Here is a 22,063-nt window from a genome sequence, read left to right as displayed (position 1 = left end):
ATTTTCTTTCTGCTTCTTTTTAAAAATATTTATTTATTTATTTATTTGAAAGAGAGAGACAGACAGACAGACAAGCATGCTCCAGGCTCCGAGCTGTAAGCACAGAGCCCGACATGGGGCTGAACCCACGAACCATAAGATCATGACCTGAGCCAAAGTTGGATGCTTAACCCACTGAGCCACCCAGGCGCCCCTCATAGCAGTCCATTTTCTAGTTCTCAGTTAGTTTCTTTGTTCAGACCCCTGCCTGGTGGTATTGACATGGTAATCACCTGAACCTGGTTCACAAGGATTAGCCAGCACTGAGCTGACCCATCACAGTGCCTGTAGCATGGCCAGCCCTAGAGAAGGGCCTTTCCTTTCTTGAGGGATACAGGGGACCATATCTTACATGTACACAGCAGGAGATAAGATAAAGGCAGAAAATGTTGAAGTCACAAGGTAGGCCCACTAGCAGCGTAACAGGGACAACAATGGAATGAGGACTTGGTGTCTATCAAGTCCAACCACTTTTTCCTGGCATGGCACTAGGCCCATAGAAGGTGTACAATCAAATGAATTGTTAATTGAATGAATATGTGAATCTGGAGAACTGGGATTTTAATCCCTGTTCTGCTACTAAAACCACTGTGTTGGAGTGACCTCTGTTGAAGTTCAGCCAGACAGTTGGAAGGAAGGACAAGAGAGTTGAAGAGAGAACATAACAGATACAACAGAGAAGAAGAGAATGAAGTTGTAATAGCTCTCCATCACAATCAGCAATTCCTAGTTAACAAGATCAAGTTCTCATAGTTCTTGATCTTCCGAATTGTCTGGAAGCAGGTTTTTTTTCCTCCATGCCCTGATTACCATCTGATGTACCCTATATTTTATTTTTTATCGTCTGTCTTTTCTCTCACTGTAAAGCAGACCTTTTGGTTCATTTTGGTCACTCCCATATCTCCTGGTTGGCACAGAGCCCAGTTTATGAAGCTTTCTGTTTAATCAAGACTTCTAGACCTTCTAGGTCCTAAGAGGCCTCTATTTGCAGATTAAGAAACTGAGGCTCACAGTGGTGAGGTTGCTTGTCCAAGGTCACACAGAGACGACTCCTGCCCATCATCTCCCCTCCCCCCCGCAGCTAAGGGCCACACTCACGCACATCCGTGTGGCACAATTGCCATCTCCTTCCTGACCTTCGCAAACACTTTTCCTCCGCCCTCTTCCCCATCCGCCCGCGTGTGTGTGTGTCTAGCCGGGATCTCTGAGTCCCGGTGCGATCTGTTATGCTTGCGGCTTTGGGACACACGTGCTACTCGGGTGAATGAATCTCACGTCCCCACCCCCGCCGACAGCCAATCACAGCGTGCCGGAGCTCCGTTACTTCCGCCTATTGAGGGCGGGGGCCCCAGGCCGTGGGGCCCACGTGGGCCTTTAAAGACAAGGGAGTAGGCGGCTGTGCGCCAGGGGCGGGCTCTCCCAGCTCCGTCACCAATCCAGGGGCCCGCCGGCGACGCGAGGGGCGGGGCTGACGTGGGGCGCCAAGGCTTAAACGTGACGGGTAGGCGGGGGGGTAGGGAGGAGTCCTGAGCTGGGGAGCGGCGAGTGACGGAGAGTCTTGTCCAATAACAGGAGGGGTTGGGCTGCCTGAGCCAATAAGAAGTCTGCGAGGCGGGGCCAGGACTGCAGCAAGTTCGGTTGCGCGGAGACCGCAGCTGTTCCCTGTCAGCGGAGGCAGCGGCGGTAGAGAACGGTGGCGACGACTTGCGGCGGAGGCGAGGAGGTGAGTGCCGGCAGCACCGCGCACCTTCCTCTGCTCGCGGCGGGTCGGACCAGGTGGGCGTGCGCCAGCGCCGCCGCGGGGGACGCTTATGTAAGGGTCGTGCGCGCCAAGGCGGTGCGAGCTCCACTAGTGACGGGTGGAGGAGACGGCGGCGGGCGCTGCGCGACGCGACGTGCGCCGCCCCTCCCCTCCCCCTCCAGTGGGCACGGCTGGCGCGGGTCCGCCGCCGTCCGCGCGCTCGCTCCCGGGACTCCTCCCGGACCCCGTCCCGCCTGCCCTCCAGGTTTCGTCCGCGCGGGCGCAGCCAGGCCTCCTCCGCCCCGCGTCCCTGGCGGCCTCGTTCCTGTCCTCGGGCCCATTTTGCAGATGTAGAAACTGACGCACGCAGTCCCCAAACGCCTCCCGCGAGGTCCCCGAGGGTTCGAGCCCAAGTCCGTCAGAATTCGGAGGCCAGGCTCTCCCCAGCATCCTGGAAGTTGTTCAGTTCTGAAGAAAGCCGGGGCTTGCCAGACGGGAGGGTCTCCGTGTCCCAGGTGCCTGCACGCCGCCTCCCTTAGGGGTTCTCCTGATCACCCTGTCGGGCATTCTCGGTTCCACTGAGTTTCGGATGAGAAGCGGTGATTCGCCCGAGGCTGCTCAATGAGGAGGTGGGGCTGGCTTCAACCCGTTATTCGCAGTTTTCTGCAGTTTACAAAGTAGGCTGGCCCGCGGGGGGCGGTCCGGGAAGTGCCCTCCTGGGCACGGAATTCGGAGCCCTGGCTTTGAGGACCTGCCATACAGGTTCTTAACCAGCGGGACTTGCTTTATGTGCTTTTGAGAAAGTTGTTTCACCTCCCGCGAACTCTTTCCTCATCTGGCAAGCGCGCGGGTTGGGCCAAGTCCCTAGGTTCCCAGGTTTGAAAGTCTTAAAAATCGGATTGTTCATTTTGCGTAGAAAGTAGGCCGGGGTTCATTGTCCCCATTTTGCAGCTGAGAAAATCGAGGCTCCAGGAGGTACCGGTATTTGCCCCATCACAATGAGAGCCTCTAGAGTCTTTGCCAGGAGGTCTTTGTCTTCCCTGCTGCCAGCTGCCCTGCCACCCCCCCTGCCCTGTAGACACTTAGGGTGGGGGTGGATGTCCCCAACATTTGTAGTTACTCTCAGGGACAGCTTTTCTGTTTGCCCTTTCTTCATCCTAACTCTCGAACTCTCCATCGCGTTCTTTTGCACAGCTCCCATGTTGGGAGCCTTCGAATGGGCGTTGAGGGAAGGCTTGGGAGGTGAGGTTAATCCTTGACCCAGGACTGCTGGCAAACCGGGGAAAGAAAAAAAACAGAATCTTGTTTCTTAAGCAGCGAGTCAGCATTGCAACAGATATTGCAGAGAGCCCTGTGTGGCTGAGGTATGGCCTCTACGGGGACGGGGACGTGCTAAGGGGAAGTTCAGTAAAGGCCGCAAATCAGGGCAAACCACACACTAAGGCCAGGGAGAGGAGAAATGGGCTAGACCGGGACTGGACTGGCGCTGGACTGGGGAAGGCTTTATGGGAGCAGGTGAGTCATGAGCCTCCTTCAGTGATTGGCAGTGAAAAGGCAGTGATTGGATTTGTGCCGTCCAGGTTTTATTCCGGAGGAGAGGTGAGTTTTCAGCGACTAGGACCTGCAAGAGAAAGGCTGAGGAATGTGGGGGAAAAACCACTTGCCAGCTGAGTAGAAATCTGGCCACTTTGAAGAGGCCTCCCCAAGAGCTGTAAGGAGGCGAGGCCAGGGCATTTGCTACCGCGCAGCAAAGTCAGAAGCGAGATTGGGTTGCAGAGGTGCTGGGTTGGGCCCCGAGGGCCCAGCTCCCAGTTGCATCTGTGTTCCAGGGAGCAGCTTGTGAGTAAGCGGCCTGTGTTTCTCGTTGGCTGCCCTGCCCTGTTGGAAGGGGCTTTGCTTAGTATAGTTGCTCAATACCTGTTTGTCTAATTGAATTAGGTTGGCCAAAGTTTCCACGGTTGGTCCCAAAGTCCCCTCTGTGCCTTATTTCTAGTTCTTTCTCCCGGCGCCTGCTCCAGCTTGATGGACCCTCTCTGCCGGTTCTCGCTCCCGGGATCATCCTTCAGGGAGGTTAGCCCAGGTGGCCATGGCCTCTTGCACTCTGGCTGCCTCTGATGTAGCGATACAGACTCCTTGCCCCTCCCCCCCCCTTTTTTTGGTCCTGCGCCTAGCTTTTTCCTTGTCTCGCTGCTGGCACCCCAGTAACCCGGGGGCTGTGCTAGGTGCCAGTCCTCCCAACACTGCTCACAGAGGCCCAGGGACCATAGCAGCGTGGACCTCAGATCAGGGTCATTGCAAGTTGCAGGTCTCTGTGTCCTTCTGCCTGTACCTGTTGACACATTTCAGGTGAATTACTGGAAATGGCTCAAGTTGGAAACCAGGGAGGAAGGAAGGGTGGAGGTTGGGGAACCAGGAAAGGAGTCCCATTTGGGAGCCGCAAGGATGATTGTCATACGGCAGTGAATCTGGGAGGAAGGCCCCGGGCGGACCCCAGATCCAGCAGACCTGTGGTGCGCACTCTCCCGCGTAAGCTGGATGCCTCACCAAGTCCGCGTTTTCTTCAAGGATTAGCGTGGGCCTTCTTTTTGGCTGCCTCCTAACAGCATCTGACCCTCTTCTGGGTCCTTTTTTTTTTTTAATTATGTTTTTAATGTTTATTTTTGACAGAGACAGAGCACGAGTTGGGGGAGGGGCAAAGAGAGGGGGAGACAGAACCTGAAGCAGGCTCCAGGCTCTGAGCTGTCAGCACAGTCCCCGACGCAGGGCTCGAACCCATGAACCGTGAAATCATGACCTGAGCCGAAGTTGGCTGCTTAACCCACTGAGCCCCCCAGGTGCCCCAAGAGCCCCTACTCCTTTTAAGCCGAGAGAGTGCCCACTTGGCGGCTGGATTCTCACCAGGGACATCCTTTACAGAAGTGGGCCACTTGGCCTGCGTGCTCTGAGACCTCACCTGGGCCCGGCTGACCATCCCTTGGTGTCTTTGCCCCACAGCTGCCTGTGGTCTCAGTCGTGGGCACACTGCCAAACCGCCAGAGGGGTAGGACATGGTAGAGGGCAGTGACCATTTCCTCTCGCCTACTGAATACAAAGATGTGATCCCGTCTGCTGGGCTTCTTTTTCCGTTGACACCAAAGGTACCCTCTCCTGCCTCAGCCCTCACCCGAGACCGCTCGCTGTGGTCCCGGACTTGTGCCCTCGAGTCCTGTCTCCACCCTGGTTCCTCGGTGACGTTTGCTGCAGGCTTTTTCCTCTTACCGTGTCCTGGCAAAATGAAATTCCTCAAGACTCAGGCTTCCCTGGATTTTCCCAAATATATTCCAAATCTATTCCGTTGGATGTGGGCTGTCTCTTTTAATAATAATAATAATAATGATAAATGATTTGTTGTTATTCATCCTTTTTTTTTTTAAATTTTTTTTTTAATGTTTTATTTATTTCTAGGAGAGAGAGAGAGACAGCGTGAGCAGGGGAGGGCCAGAGAGAGAGAGGGAGTGACAGACTGAAACAGGCTCCAGGCTCCGAGCTGGCAGTCAGCACAGAGCCCGACGCGGGGCTCGAACCCACAAACCGCGAGATCATGACCTAAGCGAAAGTCGGACGCTTAACCGACTAAGCCACCCAGGCGCCCCTGTTGTTATTCATCCTAAAAGCCGACCCTTACTGAGCTCTTACTGCAGGGCAGCAGGGGCCCTGCCAGCCCCACACACGCGTTACGGCATTTGCTCATCACCACGACCGCACGGCAGAGGGACAGTTAGGTCCTCATGTGCGGGTCCGCCCAGGCTGCCGGGCTCCGAGTCCCTGCTTGGCTCCCTCTCGTGTGTTCCCCCGCTTTCATCCTCTGTTAGCTAGTCCTCGACCAATTTTTGGCCTTTTGGGAACAGATCCCATGCCTTCTGGCAGGCTGCCTCATATAACGTATGTGTTCGATAAATATTTTATCGATTTGAATGCCCCGAAATTCATTTTTAGCCTTGACACAATCTATCGGGGCCACTGAGCTCCTTAGAACATGGATTCCGCCCATTTGATGGGTTGCTGGCCCGTGTCTCCAATTTGCTCTTTACTGGCCAGTGGCTAGAGCTGACAGGTGTGGCCTTTCAAAAGCAAATGGTCTGTAAACTCTGAAAGCGCTGGGCTTCCCTGGCCTAAACTAGGGGCGTGGTGCTCTCCTGTGTGGCTGTGTTATCTCTGCAGGAAATTGCAGACCTATCAGCTCTCAGGTCGGTTCTTAATTAGTGTCAAGTTGCTTAGTGAGATAGGAACCAGGCTCAGAGACTCCAAAGGGGAGGTAGCTCCTGGAGGATTCGAGACAGCTCTGCAGAGAAACTGGCCCTGTGGCTGGATGGAGGTGGGCGGAAAGAGGAAGCGTGTCAGATGCAGCAAAAGTTAATAGAACTTCTTGTTCTTATGTAGCGGGTGCCAGAAAAGGGTTTTACTTAAACACCTCTTACTAAGCCTGTTGGCTCACGTCTGAGAGCGTCCTTTGTACCAGGCTTGGTGCCAGTGCTTTTGTGCGTGCCACCTCATTGGGAACCCCAGGAGCTTGGTGGTGTTATTATTCCCATTTCACAGATGAGGAAACAGGCTTTGAGTGGTTACGGGAATGCGTGGCCGAGCAGCCAAGGTGGGGCCCAGACAGTTGGACGGGAGCCAGGGTGCTGTGAGCCCTGTACTGTCTGGTTCCCCTCCACCCCCGGCCGGCCGCCTGGAATGGGAGCAAAGCAACAGTTCTCTGGGTTCTGACTCTGTTCTTGCCACCCCTAGGGTCTCTGGGGGTGCCTGGAGAAGGGAGAATAACACTTCTTTTTTTCTTTACTTTAGATAGCAGCTGCCTCTGAGAGCTGACAGAACACTGAAGGTAAGTCTGTGCCTGAGTCCAGGCCTGTGGGATGCGAGCCGCAGCACGTCGTAGATTTTAGTAGTCCCGGCGTGTCGCTCATCAAGTTCAATAAATAAGAAAGGCCAAGCTCTAAGTTTTGGAAAATATAAGCAGTCCTCGCCTGTTCTTGATCTCTCTCGGGGAACAAGGGAAAGTGACATCTGGCTCTCCGCGGGCCCCAGTTGGTAGCCGGCCACCTCAGCAGGAGGCCTTACTTCTGGAAGGTGGTCAAGGGGAAGGTGGCCAGGCGGCTCAGGACCACCAGAAGCATGTCTAGGGCTGTGCAGCCTCTGAGAAGACCCCTTAAGTCAATGGTACCCCAGGGAGCTGGGCAGTGAGGGCTCATGGAAGTGTGGAGCCGGGCACGGGAGGTGGCCCTGTCAGCCGGCCATCAAAATGTTTGACGTGGGTTTCTAGACAGTGACACCCAGCCTTTGGGAGCCGCAGTGATGAGGAGGCGGAGGGGTGAATGGTAGACCTTCTTCCACATAGTGCTCAGGCAGCTCTGTCCTGTATAACCGCCTGCTTCCCCCTCCCCCCAGCTTTCCGCTGGGGTGCTGATCTGCCTGCCTCTCCTCAGCCTAAAGCCAAGGCCCTCGGGGCGGGGTCCACCTAATGATCCAGTTCTGTCTCCCGCTGCAGGACCGCACGAACGTCCCAGCCAGGCGCGATGCTCGCTCTGTGTCCCGCATTCTCCCTGCATTTCGGACACTGATAACACTGCTCTGTCCCGTATCCACGGGCAGGCCGGTAGCTCTCATTTCATAGCCCGGTGCCCTGGGGACTTTGTGGCTCAGGGACCACTTTCCTCGGAGCTCACGGTCTGTGGTCAGAGTGCAGATTCCTTTGCGTTGGGATTTTTCTTGGGTTTCCACCCACTGTTTAGGGACTTTTCTCAGATGACCCTTCATGACCCAGGAGTTGTTCTGCTTTCTGAGATGTTCCCACACTCCTCTCTTGTCTTAAGTCTTGGACCAGATGTGGCCATTTCCACTCTAGCATTGTGTTTGCTTTGAAAAGTGGCTGGAGATGGGGGTACCCGTCTGGCTCAGTCCGTAGAGCATGCGACTCTTGATCTCAAGGTCTTGAATTCAGGCCCCATGTTGGGCATGGAGCGTACTTAAGAAACAACAACTTCTCATCACATGAATGGCTGGTGGAGTAAAGGCAGATGGGTACGGAGTGGAAAGGGCTCTGGACTTTGACTCTGCCCTCCACAGAGTTTCCACTGCCCGTTCTCTCTGCTTGCACTCATCTTCCTCTTCCTTGATTGTTAGCGTTGAATGGTCTTGCTCTTCCCTGCATCCCTGTGAGGAGAAGTGGGAGAGCTGGGCGAAGGCCCCAAACCACCTGTCTTGGGGAGCTGAGAAATTGGGGCCCAGAGAAGGCTGATCAGCAGAATCCAAGATTCTGACCTTACCCTGCTTTTTAAAGAGTATCTTCTTTTATTGTGTATCTTTCCCCAAGTCCATCAGTAGCAAGGGAACATGATTGCCCAGAAGAGCTGCCTCGTACTGGGTCATCTAATTTGTTAAAGCCTGTCTGGCACTTCATCTGTAAGTCCTGATTTCCCCAGAGTTTTGCTTAGTTATCGGGACAAAGGCTGCCATACAAGGTTGCTACCCTGCTCTCCTCCTCTGCTGTCTCCTTGGTAATCCTGGAGGGAGAGGGATGAAGTTTTGTTTTGTTTTGTTTTTTTAAAGCAGTATGCCAGAGGTGTAACTGAGGTCACCCCAGCACCCCCTAATTGCTGTGTCCCTTAGCTCCTCATCCTGATTTGCCTGCAGGTCAGAGAAGGGGTGGGTCGCATATCCAAGACTGCTCCAAGTACATTTCCACCAGCTGTGCGTGCAGTGGGGCCACGCTCCACATGTGGCCGGTCCCCTCCCAACAGACTTCCGTCCCTGGCTGAGGCCGTAGGGAAAATTCCGTGATCCGGCTGTGCTGAGTCATGTTGGTCTCTGAGGATATGTGTGTCACCTTTCCCATGCCTGTCACTAGCCAGCCAGTGTCTAGGAAAGGCGCAGTGACTCCCGGAGTGGCATCATGCTGCTAATCTGTTGTATTTGCACATCACTCGGTGCTTCTCCGAGGGCTGTTTGTCAGTATGAAATTTATTAATATGAAATCATTAATAATAAATGTTTATTCTGGATTCCTCTCTTATGGATGAGGAAACTGAAGTCCAGAGAGACTGCGTGACTTGGTGAGTTCAGGTGACAGGAATGCCTGGGTGTGGTTTCTGATGCCACAGCCCTCCCCTCCCCCTGAGCTTTTGTGTGATGTAAAGATTGTTTGGAAGTTACTTTGGTTGAAAAAAAAGTTGATTTTTAACTTGTCAAAGTTACAAACTCAAGACAACTTCTTCCTTTGAGAGCTAGTCTTTTGTTATTTTAAAAATTATTTATTTTTTAATGTTTACATATTTAATCTGTATACCCAGTGTGGGGCTTAAGCCCATGACTCCAGCAAGCCAGGCATCCCAAGGGCTAGTCTTTTCTTTTCAACTTAAAAAAATTATTTTTTAATGTTTATTAATTTTTGAGAGACAGAAAGAGCACGAGTGGAGGAGGGGCAGAGAGAGAGGGAGACACAGAATCCTAAGTGGGCTCCAGGCTCTGAGCTGTCAGCACAGAGCCTGATGTGGGGCTCGAACTCATGAACCATGAGGGATCATGGTCTGAGTTGAAGTCAGACTGTTAACCAACTGAGCCACCCAGGCGTCCCTAGTCTTTTCAATTTAGCTTTTAAGTGTAGCATATAGATCTTTCTGTTCTATTTATGATTCTAGAAAATTTTAACAGTTTGAAGAGACCTTTTGATTAATACTTGATTCCATTTGCAACCTTAACTCATTTGAAAATTGTAAATTGAATTTATAAATTACATTCAACTTTCTTTAATTGTTTAATACTTCCAGTTCTTCTGCTTAGCAAACATGCCTTAATAATTCCTGTAAATCTAATAAATTAAACTGACTGCTAACTTGTCTTAAATATCCTGATACTGTTTTATGTTTTACCATTTTGAAGCTATTCTCTTCACTTTATCGAGGTATTTTTAACATAATAAATCGCGCATATTCAGTGTATGATGTGTACGTTTCCCCGTGTGTATTCATTCACTTGTGTAACCGTAAGGTAACAGTTAAGACCATGAACGTATCAGCTCCGAAAGTGTCCGCATGGCCCTTGGTAATTCCTCCCCCGACAGTCCTGCTTCTCCATCCCCAGTAATCACTGAACTGCTTTCTGTTACTATACACTAGTTGGCATTTATGGAAATTTTACGCGAGCGGAGTCCTATAGCATGTATCCTTTCTCTGGCTTCTTTTACTCAGCGTAATTATTTTGTGATTTGTCCATGTTGTCATATCCATCGGTACTTTCCCTTTTGTTTCAGAGTAGTCTGTTATGTGGCTACCCCATCGTTTGTTTGTTTTTTTTAAAAATATTTTTATTTATTTCTAGGAGAGAGAGAGAGAGACAGTGTGAGCAGGGGAGGGTCAGAGAGAGAGGGAGATACAGACTCTGAAATAGGCTCCAGGCTCTGAGCTGGCAGTCAGCACAGAGCCCGACGCGGGGCTTGAACCCACGAACCGCGAGATCGTGACCTAAGTGAAAGTCGGACGCTTAACCAACTAAGCCACCCAGGCGCCCCTCCATCGTTTGTTTTCCATTCACCTGTCTTCAGGCATTTCAGTTGTTCCTGGGTTTGGTGGTTCTACGTAAAGCTGCTATGAATGAAGGCTCGTAGGCATTGGTTTCCTTTTGTCTTGGGCATGTGTATAGGAGTGAGTGTCTAGATCATTGGGCAGGTGTATGTTTGACTCCAAGTACCCAACCTTCTTCCAAAGTGGCCATGCCATCTGACTTTTCCAACAGCAGCAGGTGAGAGTTCCAGTCTCTCCACATCCTCACCGACATTGGATATGGTCGGTCTGTTGAACTTTAGCCATTCTAGAAGCTGTGTTGGTATCTTATGGCTTCATTGTGAATTTCCTTGGTTACGAATCCTGTTGAGCATCTTTGAGCTTCTTCATCATCTGGCATACTGATTTAATTTAATTTATTTATTTTTTAAATGTTCGAGAGAGAGAGAGAGAGAGAGACAGAACATGATTGGGGGAGGGGCAGAGAGAGAGGGAGACAGAATCTGAAGCAGGCTCCAGGCTCTGAGCTGTCAGCACAGGGCCTGACGTGTGGCTCGAACCCATGAGTCATGAGATCATGATCTGCGCCGAAGTTGGGCACTTAACCGACTAAGCCACCCAGGTGACCCCCGATTTTAAACTTCATAAAATTTCTACTTAAAATCATGTCTGAACCAGTTCCTCAGTTGTATATTATAATTGGAATCTTGAGACTGACTTGTTATTCTGAACAGATTAAATTCCCTTGAATTAAAGTATATGAAAGAACAGATAGACACAGATTTCTTAACACAAAATGATAACTGTAGCTTTTTATTTTCTTAGGCATGTTTATTCTTAATGCTTTATCTTCCTGGAATTGAAGGCAAGAAACAATGCTATGATTTTAAACTACAGTAAATTACTTTCCTAAGCAACTTCAGGAGTTTTGTTCTCAACCAGATGCCATTTCTTTAGAATTCAAGAGATTCCTGGCCAGGGTGAAACTAGATCTTTACCTTTGAGTCCCAATTGCTAGGCAGAGCCTGGATTCATTGCTGTTTTGCCTCCAAATATTTGGGGATGGCCTCAGATTGAAGCATTATATTGCCTAATCTTCTCGGGGGACCCGTGTACTCTTTCGCCCAGGCCGCCATAACATGTGACTGGACCACTAGATTCAATTAACCTATTTAAGGCTTCATTTCTCACGCACTATGGGCACAAAATAGGTGGGATTAAAGTACAAGACAGGTGGAATTGAGAACCTGTGTATCTTCCAAGGCTTTGTCTGATCAAGTGGCTGTAAAATGGGGCCACTGATCCTGTAGTGATCGTCTTTTGAGTCTAGGTCTTGCATTTCCCACCCCACTTTCCCCCACTGCTTCCTACATCAGCTCAAATGAGGAGAAGAGAAGTCTGGTATTTGAGAGTACTGGTGGCTTCTGGTTAGGCTTGGTTACCAAGAGATTCTGGCTCTAAGAACTCATGCCTGCCTTTTCCTTTTCCTTGAGCTCACCTTCCTGAAAATGGTGAGGACTCTTGCTTCTCCCGCACCTTTCAGTGAAGAGCTACCAGTGTCTTTGGAGGGGCCATTACCATCAAATTCTCTTTTTTAAACAAAATTTTTTAAATGTTTATTTTTGAGAGGGAGAGAGAGAAAGAGGAGAGAGAAAGAAAAAGGAGGAGAGAGAGAATGAGGGAGTGTGGGGGGGGGATAGAAGATCCAAAGTGGGCTCTGCACTTACAGCAGAGAGCCTGATATGGGGCTTGAACCCATGAACTGTGAGATCGTGATTTGAGCTGAAACCAAAGTTGGATGCATAACCAACTGAGCCACACAGGTGCCCCACCGTCAAATTCTTATAGATTCCGTGTTAGATCATATGTCACTGTGGACTTGCATTCCCATCCCAGTCACTGGGTGTGGCCTCAGGAAACTTGTGGGTGGCAGGTGGCACCTGGGTGAAAATTATTAATGCAGCCTCCCCTCCTGTGATGGCTGATGCTAATGCTGCCCCATATGGGTAAGAGTGAAGGTCTCTGGGGTTCCAAGCAAAGCAAATCTGAATGGAGGACTGTCTTAGATTCCTGCTCTACAGCTTGAAATATAGTCTCTACCTTTGGCTCTGAGTTCCCCCTTCAGGTGGTGAAGCAGCACTGTGTGATAATACAGCATATGAGAGTCTATTAGTGGTGGCAGTGACATCACTGAGTGACAGAATCTTCATTTGGAGACGGGAAAATGTGTTCCATCACAGGGCAGGGCATTATTAAATGGCAGGGGATCTAGAGAAGATAACACCTAAAACTTAAATAAAAAAATAAATGAGGCATCAGGAACAGCAATGTCAGTTCCGGAAATATAACCTAAAGTGTGACAGAGCAAGTATACGATCTAAACTTTTTCTTTTAGCAGAATTTTATAGCAATTTTATACCAGACAATGGGAAACTGAGGCATCTGGCTGGCTCAGTCTGTAGAGCTTGTGACTCTTGGTCTTGGCGTTGTGAGTTTGAGCCCCATGTTGGGTTGTAGAGCTTCCTTAAAAATAAAATTTTTTTTTTTTTAATGTTTATTTATTTTTGAGAGGGAGAGAGAGAGACAGCGTGTGAGCGGAGAAGGGGCAGAGAGAGAAAAAGACACAGAATCCGAAGCAGGCTCCAGGCTCTGAGCTCCAGGTTTGAGCCCACACATGGGAGAACAGTGAGATCATGACCCGAGCCAAAGTTGGCGCTTAACTGTCTGAGCTACCCAGGCGCCACAAAAATAAAATCTTAAAAAAGAAATAAAATGGGAAACCACCAAAATGTGCATCAAGAAAGTATTGCCTCACATGCCGTCTGTTCACTGTCATAGAGTGCAGCTTTAAAAATAGCCCGTGTATCCTAATCAACTGTTACTGTCAATTTATTATTCCAGAACAAGAGCCATGATGCTTTTTCTTGAGGAAGGTATATTATAAAACAGAACATGTAACATCTTCTTCTTGGTTATTTTGCAATGCTCTGCCAGTATTTTTTTCCTGGATGCTGGGATTACAAAATTACATGTTTACAATTTTTTGTTTTGCTGTGTCTTTTAATTTTAGTCAGCTTTACAAAAATAGAGAAGGGCACAATTTATAATACTATTTAGGGCTCAAAATGAGGGACAGGGTATTTAAGTATGAGAGTTCCTCTGTTCTCCACAAAATTGTTTAGAGGGGATGAAAACCTCTCTTTCTCCCCTCTTTCCTTCCTTCCTTCTTTTTTAAAATGTTTGTTTATTTTGAGAGAGGGCAGAGAGAGAGTCCCAAGTAGGCTCCTGCTGGCAGCACAGAGCGTGACATGGGGCTTGAACCCATGAACCATGAGATCATGACCTGAGCCGAAATCAAGAGTCGGACACTTAACTGACTGAGTCACCCAGGCATGCCTGATAGCCTCTTTCTAAATGCCATACAAGATACAGAATCCTGGGGAATAATGGAAGAAAGACTTTTCTTAAAAGATGGTCCTCCATAAAGAAATGAAAAAACTGGTAAAAATTATCAAAATCATCTTTTTCAGGGACGCCTGGGTGGCTCAGTTGGTTAGGTGTCTGACGTCAGCTCAGGTCATGATCTCACGGCTCGTGGGTTCGAGCCCTGCATCAGGCTCTGTGCTGACAGCTCAGAGCCTGAAGCCTGCTTCAGATTCTGTATCTTCCTCTCTCTCTCTGACCCTCCCCTGCTCATGCTGTATCTCTCTCTCTCTCAGAAATAAATAAAGCATTAAAAAATTTTTATTTAAAAAAATCGTCTTTTTTAGAACTCTGGAAATAAAGACTTGCAGCAATCGAAGGAACATTTATTCAAGAGAAATGGCTGAAACTTGTTTTCAGCAGAAACTAGGAGTCACGCAAACAAACAAGAAAGAGTGGTGCATACACAGGAAAAGCTGTCGATAGAAACTGTTCCTGAAAGGGGCACCTGGGTGGCTCGGTCGGTTACGCATCAGGCTTCAGCTCAGGTCATGATCTTGCAGTTCATGAGTTCAAGCCCCACGTTGGGTTCTGCACTGACTGTGCAGAGCCTGCTTCGGATCCTCTGTCTCTCTCTGCCCTTCCCCTTGCTCGTGCTCTCTCTTGGTCTTTCAAAAATAAGTAAACATTTAAAAAAAAACTGTCCCCAAGAAAGCGCAAATGTTACACTTTTATAAAGAATAAATTTTTTTTTTATAGTTTATTTATTTTTGAGACAGAGAGAGACCGAGAATGAGTGGGGGAGAGGCAGAGAGAGAGGGAGACACAGAATCTGAAGCAGGCTCCAGGCTCCGAGCTGTCTGCATAGAACATGATGTGGGGCTTGATCCCACCAACCACAAGATCATGACCTGAGCCAGAGTTGGACGCTTAACTGACTGAGCCACCCAGGTGCCCCTAGATTTTAAATCAACTGTGTTTATATATGTCTGAAGATCTCAAGTATGAGAACAGTGCCTTACCAAATAGAAAGGAACATATTTACAGGAAGGAGTGTGAGGCAAGGTGTTACTAGCAAAAGAAAAGAAAGTTATTCCAGACAAGGTCACCTTCCCTTAGGGGGAGAGCAGGGGGTCTTATTAGATGGATTACCTTATTTTCTTCTGGATTTAGAAAGGTCCATGTGACAGATTGATGCTTACCAGAAAATTCCAGATTGATTGGTTTAAGATTCCACTCCTAGAGAGGTTGAAACTGAAAAATTAAAGTCTTGGTTCACTGTCCTAGGGTCAAGTGACTCCACTTTGAGCCTGTGGCTTTCTTTTCTCTTAGCTTTTATTAAAAAAAATTTTTTTTTTCTAATGCTTATTTTATTTTTGAGAGACCGAGAAGGAGCGGGGCAGCGTCAGAGAGAGCAGGAGACACAGATCCAAAGCAGGCTCCGGGTTCTGAGCTGTCAGCACAGAGCCTGACGTGGGGCTTGAACTCATGAACTGAGAGCATGACTTGAGCCGGTCAGAGGCTTAATCGACTGAGCCACTCAGGCGCCCCTCCTTTTCTTTAACGTATATATTTTTCATTTTGAGATAGAGATTGAGGGAGTGCAAGTGGCAGAGGGGTAGAGGAAGAGAGAATCTTAAGCAGGCTCTACACTGTCAGCACAGAGCCCAACGTGGAGCTTGAACTCATGAACTGTGAGATCATGACTTGAGCTGAATTCAGATGCTTGACCAACGGAGCCACTTGAGTACTGCTTTCTTTCTTTTTAAAGTAAGCTCCAGGCCCAACATGGGGCTTGAACTCACAACCCGAAGATCAAGAGTCCTGTGTTCTACCCACTAAGCCAGTAGCCAGGTGCCCCTGTGGCTTTCTTTTAAACAACATGTACATAATGGGAGTTCTAGCAGGAGAGGCTGGAGAGAAAGGAGCAGAATGAATATTTGAAGAAATAATGGCCAAAAACTTCCCAGACTGGATGAAAAACAATAATTTGTATTCCGAAGAAGCTCCGTGAACTCCAGATAGGAAAACTCAAAAGAGAGCCTCACCTGGGCACATCATAATCAAAGACTCTTGAAAGCAGCTAGTTAAACAACTCCTCACATACAAGGGATCTTTAATGAGATTAAGAGCTCATTTCTCCCTGCGAACCATGGAAGAAGTAGGATGAACGTGGATGCCATATGAGGCCGACCTTTAATGTATTTGACCTTCGAGCCTGAGATAGCTCTGACCTCGCCTGTCTTCAGGGACAACCTGTCACTTTAGTCCCTAAATAACAATTACTCAAGGTCTTTTCACACTTGATCTGCAGGAAGTCTTTTACCAAGTTCCCCTCCCACGTATTTCTAAAATACCTAAGGAGTGCTTGTGTGTTTTACCAAGCCTAGAACCTACATAGTAGCCCCCCCACCCCAAATATTCATTGAATGAAATCTACCTGGGTTGCGGATTTCCTTCACCAGCTGTCTGTCCAGTCTTCCCTGCACGACACCTCGTTCTCGTCTCTTGCCTCTCTGCTCATTGCTTTAAACATGCAGACTGACAAGTTTCATAACTTCTCAAAGTAAAGCTTTTAAGAAATATTACCAGACATTTCACAAAATGTTATTGAATGCTTGGCGATAGCAGAATGGACTTACAATACAGAGAAAATAAAGTTTTGCCTCAAGAAAAACAGAACAGCTGCTATAATCTCATAGTAGCAGCCTCTCTGCTGCCCATTAGTCATCATGGTTTCTACAAATATTGGGGTCACATCCCCAGACCCCACGGAGCCACCTGCCAATGTTCCGTTGTCTCTGTTGTTGGTAACCTGCCTTGCATGTGGACAGCACTTTATAGCTTCATCATTTCATCAGATACTTCGTACTGGCACTGGTGAAGGTCATGGTTTCGCTGTTTATGGATGACGGGACAGAGGTTACAGGGGTTCAGTGACTCATCCAGCTCTGTCAGCTCAGACGCAGAGGCAGACTTTGAAAGCGGCACCTGAATTCTGGCTTTGAGTTCTTCCTGCTTTTCCACAGGGGATTAGAACGTGATGTGGCTGTGTCACCAGGCGCATGGCTGAAGAGGCCACCCTGAAACTCTGTCTTTCCTACTTTACTTCACCTAATCCGTTCTCAGCTTCTACCATAAGAGCCATTTGTTGTCACTTGGGCCAATGGGGAACCTTCACTCCCGGCCAGGTCTCCTCCCTGTCGTGTCGCCCAAGGCTGAGGCGAGGGCCATTTCCGTAAGACTTTAGGATTTCCTCAGCCTTCCAGGCTTCTGACTGTTCTGTTCCAGCTGGTGGCAAAGCAGCTGTTTGTATTTTTACTGAGCTGAGCCATCTTTCCCTCCCCCCTTTTTATTTTATTTTTTTTACTTCCCATCATCTTAAATGGCAGTTGGAATATTTGGCAGAATAAATTCCCCATGACCTAATCCTGCGTTTCACAATTGACTGAACGGTTTAAGAAGGGCAAATGTTATTACTGTGCAGTATTCCAAGAAATTGTTCTTTCCTCAAGCGTTTACCGTGTGCCCGTGGCAGGCATTGCTCTTCCTGGAGGCTGTAGGGGCTACAGGAGAGTCTGACGGGGCCCTTGCCCTTGGTCGCGTACCTCGTGGTTGGGGAGAGAGGGCACGCATGTGCCGGGGTGAAATAACCCGGTCGCTTAAGTAGAGCTTGTTAACGAGGAGCAGTTACAGCGCTGCCTACTGAGGGCCGTTTCTGTGCCCCGTGCGATGCTCACCACGAAAACTGACGCAGGCACTCAGCAGAGAGGTGGCTAGAGCAAGGCTCTGGAGTTTGGGTTTAGCCCTTTCCCAGCCCTGTCACTCCTGGAAAGTTCCCGAGCCCCCTCGAGCCTTTGTTTCCTTCTCTGTGAAACAGGGCCGATATAACCTCCCTCGCTGGGCCTTTGGGGGGATTAAACAACATCACTTATGTGCAGTGGCCCTCGTCAGCATGGTGGCTGTGTTGATGGTGCTGGTGGAGAACAGTCACAGTGCTGTGGGAAACAGGCAGAAGGAAATGGTGATAAAATTAAATCTCTTCGTGACCTGCAGCCCACTGACAAATGCTGGAGACCCCTCAGAGTGACAGTCCTCCAGGACTCCCAGCTGTCTTAACGTTAAAGCTTCGGGAAAGCATCAACTCCCAGCTGTCTTTATGTTAATGCTTGAAGGGGCAAAAACAACCTTAGCCTGACAGTAGCTAGGCCGCTGGGATTCTGGGAGTCGTCTTCAGCATATAAAGTCCTTTTGGAAACTTCCCCTTCTCTCCACCTCCCCCAGCTCCCCAGTATATAGCCAGTCGCCCTTCACAGCCGCAGCGCAGCGATTTCTGCCCCCTGCTCCCACGCTTTAATGAAACCACCGTTTTGCACCAAAAACATCTCAAGAACTCTCTCTTGACCATCGGCTCCAAGCCCCAACTCTTCAAACCACATCAATAGGGGATTACATTGCGTAGAGTAGAGCCCAGGAGCCCGAGGGCCCACAAGCTCAGGGCCCTGTGTCAGGTGGGCGGCTACTCAGGAAGGACTTCTCGGGAGAGCTGGCCCTGAAACAAGGGGTCCTATTTGGCCTGGGGAAGATGAGAGGATGGCATTCAGGTGGCGGCACATGGAGAAAAGTCACGATAATGAGAAAAGCCAGGTATTAGGAGGGAAGAGGCCCCAGCCTCGCTGGCGGGAGGAGGAGGAAGGGTGGAAATTTGTCTGCTGTGTTCACTTCTGAACTCACAGGACCCTGCACTTAGGAAATCCTGCTGACACAATGGTTGCTGTTGGGGGGATTCGTCCTGTGAATGCCCAGCCGCCTGCTGGGATCTGAGGCTGTGAGAAACCTCTGAGATGCCGGAGCCAGCGACCACCCACAGGTGATGGGGTTTTGAAGAACGCTTCCGGAAGTAGGGCGGCTGGCTGGGATGAGGAGAGGCAGGTCCCAGCGTGGGAAGCACGCTCCAAGAGGCGGCTGTTGAAGCTCAGACATCCCTCATGCGCCCACGGACTGGGTGGCCGTGGGTAGGAAGGGGCAAATACGAAGTGTCACAGAAGAAAGGTTGCCCTGGATGGGTGGGGAGAGGACTTGGAGAGCTCCCATTTTCTATTCTGCCTCCGTCCTGCGACGCAGGGCTGGAAAAGCAACCGCGCTCACCAAGCTGAAGAGACAGCGTGGACAGGCACGGACACGGGATCAGAATGGGCTGCCCAGCTCACAGTGTCCTGAGAAAATTGAGTTTGTGTGACACCAGAGCAGCTGGTCCTGAGAATGTACCTGGAGAGAACTATTCAGAGAGAGATCAAGCAGAGTCCTAATTCCTGAGCTGAATCTCCCCAGCTCTTGCTTCTCAGGGCCTTCCCTTTTCTCCTGATTTTAGGGCAGGAGCCACTGACGGTGTCTGGGTGAGTGACCAGTGTGTTGTCGCGCGGTGAGCCTAGCAGAGCCCCTCGCTGCCCCATTAGGTGGGTTGGCCGGGCTGGTGGTAAGAGAGCTGGCTTCCGGGTGGTTCACACTTTCCCTTTGATGCTGAAACTGTCCGTCAGGGCCGGGACTTACTCTGTGCCCAACAGCACATCTGTAGAGGTTAGATTTGAGCGCTTTTGTTCTTTGCATTGTTGAGGTGCATGGTAAGGGAGGCATGTTGGAGACGGGGATTCCTTCTAGCACATGGGGAATATGCATTTGTAACTCTGGTTTCTTTTTTCTTTCAACTACAAGTAAAACCTTGGATTACGAGTTATTTGTTCTGCGAGTGTTCCGCAAGATGAGCAAACATTGCTAATAAATTTTAACCTGATAAAAACAAGCCAGGTCTTGCTATATGAGTAGTATTGTCCTGAATGTCACATGATCACAACTGAGCGAATGGTTCTTGAAATTTGGTTTGATACACAAGTGCTTTGGATTACAAGCATGCTTCTGGAACAAGTTATGCTCCCAAACCAAGGTCTTACTGGTACTTTGTTTCCATGTTTCATGTCCTGGGGCTTTGGAATGGCATTTGGGGCACCTGCTGGATGGGGACACCTGCTGAGAAGAGGGGAAGTAAGTAAGTACATTGAGATGGGGCATGAGTGAGGGGATGGTACACTTTACCTTCTAGGCAAAGATCTGAGTCTAGTCCCATAGCTGGCCTCTCTTGTTTTTAAACTCAGTTTCTCCTCCCTCATAAGCTCACTTCTCCCACTGGAGGCGACATACCTTAAAGAGTTTTTCTTTTTTTTCCCCCCAGGAGGCCTATCCAGGGCGTAGGGCAAAGACAAGCCATTGCTAGCAGATTTATGATACCAGGCACTGCCTCTGAGGTTTTTGTCCCAGATCAGCAAGCCAAACAAAAGAAGCCCAAGGGTCCTGTCATTGATGGGTTCCCATCCAAGTATCTTTGATGGTGTTTTCCTTACAACATTTGAGACACTAAATGTGTGGTGTTTTTCGTAACACCAGTTTTCTGACTCTCTGATACGAACCAGGTGTCCTGTAATTTAATTCAGTTCTGACACTAACCACCTGGAGTTAGTGCAGGCCCCATGGGTTAAGGGCTTAGTTGAATAAGTTTGCCTCCAGTTCAGATGCCAGTCACAAGTCCCAGATTGCCGCCTGTACTTCTGACCAACTGGCTGTAAGTAGGGGGTTCCCGTGACCACCTCCTTGGGCTTGATAATTGGCTCTAACGACTCATGGAACTCGGAGACACTTTATTTATGTTTACTGATTTCTTATAAAGGATACAAATGAACCTCCTGATAAAGGGGTACTTTGGGTAAAGTCCAAAAGGACCTCGAGAACAGGGTCTTCTGTCCCAATGGAGTTGGGGGGATACCCCCCCTCCCGGCACACAGATGCATTCACCAGCCAGTCAGCTCTCTGAACTCTGCTGTGTAGGGTGTTCATGGAGTTTCCATTTCGTAGACATGATCAAACATTCGTGATGGACTCCATCTCTAGCCTCCTCTTCCTGAGGGCCCGGGTGTGGGGCTGAAAGTTCCAACCCTGTAATCTTACCATTGGTAACTCTGGTAACCAGCCTCCTCCTGAAAACTATCTACGTGCCCACTCAGTTCTTATGAACATAGACTCTGGTGTGGTTGCAAAGGGCTTATTGTGACTAACAAAAGACTCGCCTTGCACCCCTATCACTCAGGAAATTCCAAAGGTTTTAGAACCTCTTGTGCCAGAAACCTAGAGTAAAGACCAAATTCACATTTCTTATTAAATTACAAAAACACGGGGGCTTTGGGATTCTAGGCTTGCATGGGCTGGCATCCCCTTACAGCGGAAGCTTTGGGGTGATGGAGGGCCTTCCACCCTGGAAACTGAGGTCTGGTGGAACAGCCACCAATGAGTCAAAAGATGCTCAGGTGTGACCCCGGCAATGGCCTTGGAGGCAATACACATGGACCTAGTAGAGCCTTGTAACAGGACACCGAGTGGTAAACCAAAGGATTAGAGTTTAACTTAAAAAAAAAAAAAGTGTGTATTTTAGCTAAGTAATACTTACATCTGATTCAACATCTATTTATAAAAGCCTCGTTTTGTTCTTTTTCCCTGGTAACCCAGTTCCACTCCCTAGAAGCCACCTCTTGTTGAAGTATCTTGTCTCTCCTTTCAGAGACGATGTGTCCCTTTAAAATATAAATCTGTTTCTATTCATTTTTCCTCGTATACTCTCTCTCTGCTCCGTGCCCTTTTTATTTATCAATTTGCCTTCGAGATCCTCTCATATCAGTACAGATATCCCTGCTTCGCTCTTTAATAGCTGTGGAACATTCTGTAGTGTTTTGTTTTCTTTTGCCATATGTTTACTACAAAATATAGCACACAGAAGAGGACTTTTTTAAAAAGTTTATTTATTTTGAGAGAGGGAGAGAGAGTGTGTGTGCGCGTGCGCATGCGCTTGAGCAGGGAAGGGGCAGAGAGAATCTCAAGCAGACTGTGCTTCAGTGCAGAGCCTGATGCGGATCTTGAGCTCACAGACCATGAAATCATGACCTGAGCCGAAATCAAGAGTCAGACGCTTAACTGAGCCACTCAGGCTCCCTCGAAGAAGAGGTATTTAAAACATATCCACACATACACGTTAAAATACTGAACTGGGGCGCCTGGGTGGCTTAGTCGGTTAAGCATCCGACTTTCGCTTAGATCATGATCTCGCGGTTCGTGGGTTCGAGCCCCGCGTCAGGCTCTGTGCTGACTGCCAGCTCAGAGCCTGGAGCCTGTTTCAGTCTGTGACTCCCTCTCGCTCTGTCCCTCCCCTGCTCAAGCTGTCTCTCTCTCTCTCCTAGAAATAAATAAAACATTAAAAAAAAAAAAAGAAAAAGAAAAGAGCTTT

The 22,063-nt window shown here is 49.1% G+C and overlaps 1 protein-coding gene across 3 annotated transcripts in view; it reads left to right on the top strand.

Moving 5' to 3' along the window:
• The first annotated feature begins 1,675 nt into the window (after positions 1-1,675).
• PC (pyruvate carboxylase) overlaps positions 1,676-22,063 on the top strand; it is a 98,888-nt gene continuing 78,500 nt past the window's right edge. Inside the window, exons 1-2 of one of the 3 annotated variants that reach the window (XM_039235359.1) lie at positions 1,676-1,762; positions 6,608-6,644. The gene's annotated coding sequence lies outside the window, so the exon portion shown is untranslated. Of the gene's footprint in view, positions 1,763-1,799; positions 1,816-2,305; positions 2,410-6,607; positions 6,645-22,063 lie in introns of those variants that run through there. The other 2 variants (XM_039235361.1, XM_039235362.1) reach the window with 2 other exon arrangements.

The sequence above is a fragment of the Hyaena hyaena genome, unplaced genomic scaffold, assembly GCF_003009895.1.
Source record: "Hyaena hyaena isolate Hyena2069 unplaced genomic scaffold, ASM300989v1 scaffold_98, whole genome shotgun sequence".
Taxonomy (NCBI): Eukaryota; Metazoa; Chordata; class Mammalia; order Carnivora; family Hyaenidae; genus Hyaena; species Hyaena hyaena.
This window is presented reverse-complemented; position numbering and strand designations above follow the sequence as displayed.